The sequence below is a fragment of the Procambarus clarkii genome, chromosome 20, assembly GCF_040958095.1.
Source record: "Procambarus clarkii isolate CNS0578487 chromosome 20, FALCON_Pclarkii_2.0, whole genome shotgun sequence".
Classification (NCBI taxonomy): Eukaryota; Metazoa; Arthropoda; class Malacostraca; order Decapoda; family Cambaridae; genus Procambarus; species Procambarus clarkii.
The window spans coordinates 18,889,916-18,900,211 of NC_091169.1; the positions used below are offsets into that span (position 1 = coordinate 18,889,916).

Consider the following 10,296-nt stretch of genomic DNA (forward strand, 5'->3'; position numbering starts at 1 on the left):
CCCACACCTGCCTTGGCCCACTCTATATCCTTCCCACACCTGCCTTGGCCCACTCTATACCCTTCCCACACCTGCCTTGGCCTCACTCTATATCCTTCCCAAGCCTGCCTTAGCCTCACTCTGCCCTTCCCACACCTGCCTTGGCCTCACTCTGCCCTTCCCACACCTGCCTTGGCCTCACTCTGCCCTTCCCACACCTGCCTGAGCTTGTGTTTGGAGACTGGGCTCACTTCCACTCTCTAAAGAACACGCCTACACAATATTTTCATCTCCACAGCTTCACGAAGCAATGAATGGTTTTCGATTGCTTTTCTTCTTAGTCATTTTTAGCGTTTCATGAAGAAACATGAAACAGTTACATGTAACGGTAGCGTGGCCGAGCGGTCTAAGGCGCTGGTTTAAGGCACCAGTCTCTTCGGAGGCGTGGGTTCGAATCCCACCGCTGCCAAGGAATTAGCTTTTAGGTGGGCCTCGCGGCTAAGTGGATAGCGCTTGGGAGTCATAGTCGTAAGGGCCCGGGTTCGATTCCCGGACGAGACGGAAACAAATAAGCCGAGTTTCTTTCATTATGATGCACCTGTTCACCATCAGAGGCCCGAGACTGTTCAACACGCTTCCTCTACACATAAGGGACATAACTGGCCGATCCCTCACAATGTTCAAGAGAGAACTGGATAAGCACCTCCAAAGGATAACTGATCAACCAGGCTGTGACTCATACGTCAGGCTGCAAGCAGCCGCGTCCAACAGCCTGGTTGATCAGTCCGGCAACCAGGAGGCCTGGTTGACAACCGAGCCGCGGGGACGCTAAGCCCCGGAAGCACCTCAAGGTAACCTCAAGGTAAGGTAGCAGTAAATGGGTATCTGGGAGTTAGACAGCTACTAAGGGCTGCTTCCTGGGTATATGTGTGTGTGTGTGTGTGCGTGTGTTAGAGACAAATATATGAAGTAGATATAATAGAGGAAAATAGATGGTTAGAAAGGAGGGGTCCTAGAGCTAATAGCTTGATTCTGCAGACCCAAATAGTAAATACAAATAGTAAATACACACAGTCCACACAACACACACACACACACAAGGGGACACAGGTGGAAACATAGTGCCCAAATAGCCACAAGGACGTTAGAAAGAACTTTTTCAGTGTCAGAGTAGTTAACACATGGAATGCATTAGGCAGTGATGTGGTGGAGGCTGACTCCATACACAGTCTCAAATGAAGATATGATAGAGCCCAGTATCTCTATCCGGATACTGGGCTCTTTAAGTGCTCAGGACAAATCTTGACCAGGATTGATATATTATAGGATAGAGATACAGGAAGAAAACGGGAAATCCTTAACATACTGGAAAAAAAATGCACATCAATTCATGTATGGATTCTGGACCAGTAACGATGGGAGGAGTGGGGGGGGTGAGTGAGTGAGAGAGAGAGAGAGAGAGAGAACCGGTTGGATGGTGGAAAGGATGAGAGAAAGTCAGTTGGGGGGGGTTATGATTGGGGAGGGTGATATAGGGGGATGGGGGAGGTGGGCCAAGAGAGAGAGATGGAGGAGAAAGGTGAGGAGAAATAGGGAGAGGTGAGAAGAAATAAGGAGAGGTGAGATGAAATATGTGGGAAAGTACAAGAGAGAATGTGATGAATGAAGAGTAGAGAACGGAGGAAAGATAAGGTGAGGTGATTGATGAAGTGTAGGGAAAGGGGAGAAAGAGAGAGGGGGAAGTGGTGAATGAAGGGTGAAGGGTGAGGAAGATACGGTGAGTAAAGGATTAGTGAGTGGACACTATTAGTAAAACCCAAGGAAAGATGGTAAGTCAAGACTGAGTAAGACAGAGACGAAGGTGCTTGGACAGACTGGCAATTTAAACACCTGAAGGACCTAATCCAGACAGACGGACCACACCTAAGCGCATAAGCCGCTGTCTGGGAAAAACAGCCCGAGGAGATGGCAGTAATTAAAAGGTTTATAACTCAGAACTCATCTTCTAAAAGCATTTAATCACCTTACTCTTTAAAATTTTATGCACCCTAACGAAGAAGCTTTTTGCTGCAATTCATAATTTCTTTTATTTCAATGTTCTAAATGTTTTAATGCAGGGAGACATAAATTTATGATAACGTAAGACTTCAAGAAACTTCAGGATTATTGGCCCACATGAGGCAGTTCCTATATATACAGTACATCCACACAAACTCATTTATATCCAGGTCTCACCTACACTTGAAACCATCAAGTGATCCCACCTCGAAATATGTTAATCGGTAATTTTGTTCTATACATTAACTACCCTATTTCCAAACCAGTATTTACCCAGGGCTTTCCTGGACCTAAATGGATACAATTTATGTAAATTGTGTACATGGTGAATGGAGATGGAGTGCAGTGTACCTCCAGCCGAAAACAACCCATTCTCCTATTTAGACTGTAACTATGTAAAGCATCGTACATATATTGGCGTAATGGACAATTAGATAGTCGAATTTGGTACTATTCACTTTATAGAGTCCGAAAATAATAATGCTAAAAAACAAACTTAAATATTTCTAGGCCTAGTGTAGCACATGTATGTACAATATTAGGCCTCATGTATTAGCAAGAGACTGGTTGATACCTGGTTGATGGGGTTCTGGGAGTTCTTCTACTCCCCAAGCCCGGCCCGAGGCCAAGTTTGACATGTGAGAGCATGGTTCACCAGGCTGTTGCTTGGAGCGGCCCGCAGGCCCACATACCCTCCACAGCCCGGTTGGTCCGGAACGTGTATTAGAAAACAGTCTAGTTTTCTCTTGAAGATGTCCACGGTTGTTCCGGCAATATTTCTTATAGTCGCTGGGAGGACGTTGAACAGTGCTTACTATCTTACTATCTAACTATCCTAGGCCTAATATAGTACATATTATACTATATTAGAGAGTATATATTAGGTATGTACAGCATGTATTAGGCCTAGGATAGTTAGGTTAGGTAGAGTTTTATTATAAAAATTCTAAAACTTTATTAAATATAAAACCTCTTCCCGTTTTTTCCAAATTCAGTAGTACCAAATGTCACTTTCTAATTGTCCACTACGTCAATATATGTACGATGGTCCACATCGCTACTGTAAGTACTGTCTAAACTTTATTATAAAATTACCCCCTCCTCCCCCATCCCCCCTCCTCCCCCATCCCCCCTCCTCCCCCATCCCCCCTCCTCCCCCATCCCCCCCCTCCTCCCCCATCCCCCCTCCTCCCCCATCCCCCATCCTTCCCCATCCCCCATCCTCCCCCATCCCCCATCCTCCCCCATCCCCCATCCTTCCCCATCCCCCCTCCTCCCCCATCCCCCATCCTCCCCCATCCCCCATCCTCCCCCATCCCCCCTCCTCCCCCATCCCCCATCCTTCCCCATCCCCCATCCTCCCCCATCCCCCATCCTCCCCCATCCCCCATCCTCCCCCATCCCCCATCCTTCCCCTATCCAAAAAAGGTTGAAAAAAAAAATCCCCGAAAAAATTTACAGCACAGGAAGCTTTTGCAGCTTTTCGTTCAGCGCCCATCGATTATTTGTTTGTTGTGTCATTACAACAGCAAACAAGCTGTTGTGATGTTGTGAATTAAAAAAAAAAGTGTGTTGTGAATTAAAAAGAGAAGTGCCTGAAACATTAATTCTGTTCTCTTTCTACCGTATTTCAGGGCATATCATCCCCTTCTAATAAATACGAATACGTGAAGTAAACAGGCATTAGAAACTTTCATTCCGTTCACTTGGGCTGAATGGATCTCGAGTACAGTATGGAGGTTTTTAAACTTTCATTGTTTACACAGGTGGGTACAGCAGCAGTAATTTACACGGGTGGTTATAGCAGCAGTAATTTACACAGGTGAGTTCAGCAGCAGTAATTTACACAGGTGGGTAAAGTAGCAGAAATTTACGCAGGTAGGTACAGTAGCAGTAATTTACACAGGTGGGTACAGTAGCAGTAATTTACACAGGTGGGTACAGCAGCTGAAATTTACAGAGCAGTAATTCTTCTCCTCATAACAAGGGCTATATCACTTGGATTGGACGGTAGAGCGACGGTCTCGCTTTTTACAGGTCTGTGTTCAAACCCCGACCGTCCAAGTGGTTGAGCATCATTCCATCATCCCTTTCCCCCTCCCGGTCCCATCCTAAATCCTTATCTTCATATCCTTTCAAAGTGCTATATAGTCGTAATGGTTTATAGCACCTCCTCCTGGTAATTACCATCCTAATAGCAAGATTAGAGTTTGCCATCCTATAGTTGATCTTAAGCCTTATCTACTTTGTTTTCACTAGAGCGGGACTCAGCAGTTGGTTAACATCCAGATCCCCAATTACAGCAGGGACAACAGGGCCAAGCAGTTAATTATCGGTGCTCAACAGCCCTCAATGACAGCGCTCAGACCCGGGTGAAATCACTGAAATCCTTCCCGTTTACTTTTAGACGAGGCGGGAATTGGGGTCCAAATGACAGTGTTCATCATAGGCAACCCAGCATCAAGCCACGTTTGTCCAAGCTGAGGCGCTTGTCCAAGCTGAAGTCGTTCCTACCATTCCCAGCTTTAAGCTACACTCGTCCCCTACCAACCCAGCCTCAAGTCAAACCCATCCAAACTGTGATCATATATTTTTCTCACTCTGACCACATTTCAATCTTCCCCCTTAACCCCATACATATCTTCCTTGCCCTAACCACAGTCCTACCTAGCTCACCTCTGGCCATATCTCTACCCCGCCCCCATTTCTTGACTCTATGAGGACATTAATACATCCAACACAAACAAACATTGCTACTTTCTTTGGCCACATTCCCCACTATAACCTTCACTCCCATCCTCCCAACCTCTCCTGTGATAGTCTCCTCTCTCCCCAAACTCCCCGGATAAGTCTCTATGATTCCCTTCTGCATTTTTGGAGAATTTTGGTGATCCCTGCTGGCCGAATTACCATTAACTTCTCCTCCTGGATGATCTCCCTGGGAAATATCTTGGCAACGTGGTTGCAGGCTCCATTTCTGGGGCTCCGCAACCAGATCACTTGTAGGATTTTTTTCCTTCCCGTTGTGAAGGATCTCATGGGGGAGTCCTACTCTAGTTTAGGTGGAGCTCTCATGGGGGTTCTATCCCCACTAGCAGTGAACCATCCCATGAGAGTCCTACCCCAACAGTTCAGAAACACTACATGCAGGAAGGGGAAGCTTATCACTCACCCGAAAAATTCATATATTTGTTATCTTTCTCACTAAAATTTACGTCGTGGCTATTCGATTACAGGTATTTCAAAACATTAAACGAAAAATGTAGCCGTGAAATAGTTGTTTTATATAAATAGATAGATATGTAGCTAGATAGGTGCATTATACATGAAAGAGGCTGCCTATCGTATCTTGCCTATATACAAAAAACAAATTCATCATCAACATTATCAAAAATATCAGCTTATCTTTCTAGAATGAAGGTACCAATATGTATTGTTGCACTCCAAGAATAATTCTCGTTTCAGAAAATCAGGAAAAACTACATTTTGCACTATGGAATCATCCCAGTTAGCATTCTAGTATATTGGAAATGTAACTAATATGCAAACACAACCTGTCAAAGTAATCCTAGGTCTTATATGTACGCTATCTTAAACCTAATTTAATTCACATGTGCTATATTAGGCCTAGAAATATTTAAGTTTCGAATTTCAGATTTTTCGGCCTCTGCAAAATTAATAGTAAAAAAAGGGGAACATTTTGGATTATATAAATGTTCATATTGATACAATCAACCAAACAGTTTCTGTTGTGGAATGGAATGAAGCAAAAAGGAAAAAGCACCAATCCATTACGACTTTATAGCACATGGAAGAGGGTCAGGATAAGGATTTAGGATGGGACGGGGGAAAGGAATAGTGCCCATCCACTTGGACGGTCGGGAGTCCATCTCAAAGTACTATAATTTATTGGAGGTTGGGTTGGAAAACTCACATTACCTACGCTCCTTTGGGCACCATTCCTTCTCCCCGTCCCATCATATATCCTTATCCTGACCATTTATAAATGCTATATAATCATAATGGCTTGGCGCTTTTTCTTGATAATTATCTTCCCTTCCCTCCCCCTCCCCCCCCCCACTCCTCACTTCTCTCTCTCTCTCTCTCTCGTCTGGGCCCAATAATACCTCACCACTGACATATTGGCTTGTGTAAGTTTCTTCTTCTTCTCCTTGAGACGTCTTGGGCTCCTGTCTGGGAACCACTCTATATGTAAATAAGTGTCTAATGCATACAACACCCCATGACAATTATCGTATCTGCCTCTCCCACCTCCTTCAGTTTCTTAGATATTACCACTACTTAAGGCGTAATGTTTCTCTCTTAACCAGCATTATAAGTGAGCTATTTGACCTGCTATCAGTTGAATTGTAGTAGTACAATATATCTCATTTGGTCCTACTATGGTTGTTATAGATAATATTATTGCCAATATTTTTATTACTGTAGTTTTTGTTACTTTTCCACTATTTTACTACTAATGATGAACTGAGTACTCCTTCAAGGTGTCTTGCATATGATCTATAAGTGAGAAATAAATCTAATAATGCTAAATTGACCTTACAGATATGATTATAATAAACGATATCCTTTAATATATTATTATATACATATAGATGAATAAATTTGCAGGAACTGAAAAGAAATTAATAGAACATAAGCCCTAAATATTCAGGTGTCATACACGATAGCCAGACCCGTCCTACTTCTCGCAGTAAATAGGGACAGATTTGCCAAGAAGGTTGAGTGATTTACTTTGTAAATTAAAAACTTTCTTTCCAAATTAGTTCTTTCGTGTCAATATTAATAAATTACGAACAGGAATTTGTTTTAGGGTAGGGTTAAGTCTGATTAGGCTTTGTCAAATTTCATTTGGATTTTTTTGTTGGTCGATTTGGATTCAAATCCCTGCCTTAACCGAGTCATCTGGGAATCACCACAATGCTGGTTAAAATAATTATTTTGCTTCAAAATATATGTATTATATATAAAGGCCCGTCACTCTATGAGAAGTTATTATGACAACCGTAATTGCTTACTGACTAACCAGTAAGTATACTTTTGTTCTGAACATTGTCCAAGACAAGTAAATTCTCACTGTCCAGGCGCCGTAAACCAGTGTGAATATATATATACATATATACACTATATATATATACATTATATATGTATATATATATACTTACATATATTATATAAGCATAATATTATTTAAGTATATATATACTTATATATACATCTATAATATTCGGACGGCTATTGTTGCCGCTATGTATATATATACTAAATATATATTTATATATATACTTATATACTTACTTATATACTTATATACTTACTTATATACTTATATACCTATATATATACTTATATATATACTTATATATACTTATATATATATACTAAAACAAAATTTTGAATTATAATATCAATCTGTCCTCGGGCTCGGCTCGTCCAAGCAGGGTCGACCCGAAAGCGGCATTCGTGAATTTTAATGTACCATATATGCAAAGTTATGTTTATTTTCATATATAAACATGATATTATTATGCATCAACATTTTCTGTATGGGTATACGGAAGGTTATGTTATGTGTTTAGATTATTATGTGAATTATTTTTATGTGTAGTACTTGGAGTGAAGGTTATTCAGAGGTTCGATTCAAACAGAGTAAGTCATCGAACTGTTCGAACACTGTTCGAAAAGTGTTCGAATGTTATCATCTGAGGACAGTCGTAGGTTAAGTGTTGTTCATTCCTAAACAGGGATGGAATTATCAGGGCAAAGTGCCAAGGCATTACGACTATATAGCACTTGGAAGGGGGTCAGGATAAGGATTTGGGATAGGACAGAGGGGAAGGAATGGTTCCCAGCCACACGGACAGTCGGGAATTGAACGCCGACCTGCATGAAGCGAGACCGTCGCTCTACCGTCCAGCACAAGTGGTTGAGCATAACAGGGAGTTTAAGGCTGTATTCATAATAAGCATTTGACAGTTGTTTATGAGGACGGACTGTGTATATGTGAACGGGCTGTGTATATGGGAACTGGCTGTGTATATGGGAACAGGCTGTGTATATGGGAACAGGCTGTGTATATGGGAACAGGCTGTGTATATGTGAACGGGCTATGCCACAAGCAGGGATAGCTTATGGCCTAAACCTTCCGCCTCGAACGGAGCTCGTGAGCGATTTCATTGGTTTGTGTTGACATGAGCTGTGAGCTCCTAGACAGACGGGAAACTGTGGAGGGAATTCAGCAGATGTGTTGTTTATGGTTCACGCCAACAGATGTCTCTGGCGACTTGCAGTCAGTACTTTAAAAAAAAAAATATTATATATATATATATATATATATATATATATATATATATATATATATATATATATATATATATATATATATATATATACACACACCATGTGATGTGGTCAGTATCTCCGTGTATAAAGCATACACTAACAGTTTACCTTAGTCTTGTATTACGTTCAGGACTAAAGCATTTTTTCCGTGTTGGTCAGTATAATTAATTACAGTGGCCTTATTAACCCCTCCAGCGGTTGATTAACATTAATCCCAACATCAAACCTACTTGTTGGTCAGTAAGCTAGTGTGGCGGCCTTAACAACCCTCCACAGGGTAATATAGCCTTAAGCCCCAGGCTGAATCAGAGTCAGTGTCCCTTGAGCTGTTAGACAAAGTGCACGTCAGTCGACCTCTCCGAGTTTCTGATGAGGGTATTGGATTATTAACTACTCGAGTGATCGCTTAGGCAATTGGGATGACGAATTGGCCTCGTTGCCTGAGGGGTGTGGGAAATTCTTGACAATGAATGAAGTATTGGCGTATAGCGAGTGTAGTTAAGGTGAGAATGAAGCAATGACAAGGATTACTGTTCTGTAGTCGTGTTGCAAAGTGTAGAATAGGGTCGTAAGTTGTTAACGTCTTTACAAACAAGGAATGAAAAGGGAGCATTTATATATATATATATATATATATATATATATATATATATATATATATATATATATATATATATATATATATATATATATATATGCGGAAAATCCACAGAGAAATATGAAATGAGGTGAACGTTTCGGCTTGTTAAAGCCTTTGTCAACACCACACTGACAACACCAGACTTTGGTCAGTCTGGTGTTGACAAAGGCTTTAACAAGCCGAAACGTTCACCTCATTTCATATTTCTCTGTGGATTTTCCGCATAAAATGATCAGTGTTTTGTGATCGTCAATTGCGTGAACATTATAAACATTTATATATTATAAACAAAAGATCCTGATTTTTCTCTTGTGTGTGAACGCAGCAAATGACAAGGCAATAAGTGCCAGATTGGTCATTTAACGTTAAACATTACTTAGAATTACGCAAATAAAGTGAAGCTTGCATCCCCCTCATTGACGGAAGTGTGACGGGAAACTGTGTGTGTGTGTGTGTGTCAAACGTTTGTAACAGCTGTGTGTGGCTCACAGGGTGTATGTGTCGCCACACAGGTTATAGCAACACAGGCAGATACACTCACCTGACACAAGCAGCCCGCGGGAGCTACACTCACTAAAATACAATACAATACAATACAATTTTATTTAGGTAAGGTACATACATACAATAAATATTTACAAGGATTGTTTAACTTATAGGTATAGCTAGTACATACAATGCCTAAAGCCACTATTACGCAAAGCGTTTCGGGCATGTGTCAAAGCGTTTCGGGCATGTGTCAAAGCGTTTCGGGCATGTGTCAAAGCGTTTCGGGCATGTGTCAAAGCGTTTCGGGCATGTGTCAAAGCGTTTCGGGCATGTGTCAAAGCGTTTCGGGCATGTGTCAAAGCGTTTCGGGCATGTGTCAAAGCGTTTCGGGCATGTGTCAAATGTGTCAAAATCAACACCAGCTGACGACCGAACAAGAGTTCACGCACCCCCACTGACATCACTTGGGGTAAGTATTAAAATCTAATAATGTTTTGTTTTAAGTCTATATTTAATTACCTATACACAGGTACGTAATCAGATTTTTGTTTTTAATGTTTTTTTAACTGAGTTTCGTTTATTTTTTATAAATATATACACAAATAGATCGTTAAGTGAATCGGAGTCAAGTGGTAGTTAGCCTCGTTATCTGCTGACCTCTGGTTTTTTAACGATCACGTCGACTGTACTCACCTAGTTGTGCTTGCGGGGGTTGAGCTATGGCTCTTTAGTTCCGGCTTTCAACCGAGAGGGTATGTGTATGACAA

At 41.4% G+C, this 10,296-nt stretch overlaps 1 non-coding gene across 1 annotated transcript; it reads left to right on the forward strand.

The window, feature by feature from the left end:
* Nucleotides 1–366: 366 nt before the first annotated feature.
* TRNAL-AAG (transfer RNA leucine (anticodon AAG)) lies at nucleotides 367–448 on the forward strand. Its single transcript has one exon. It is a non-coding gene; the product is annotated as a tRNA-Leu (tRNA).
* The last annotated feature ends 9,848 nt before the right edge of the window (nucleotides 449–10,296 follow it).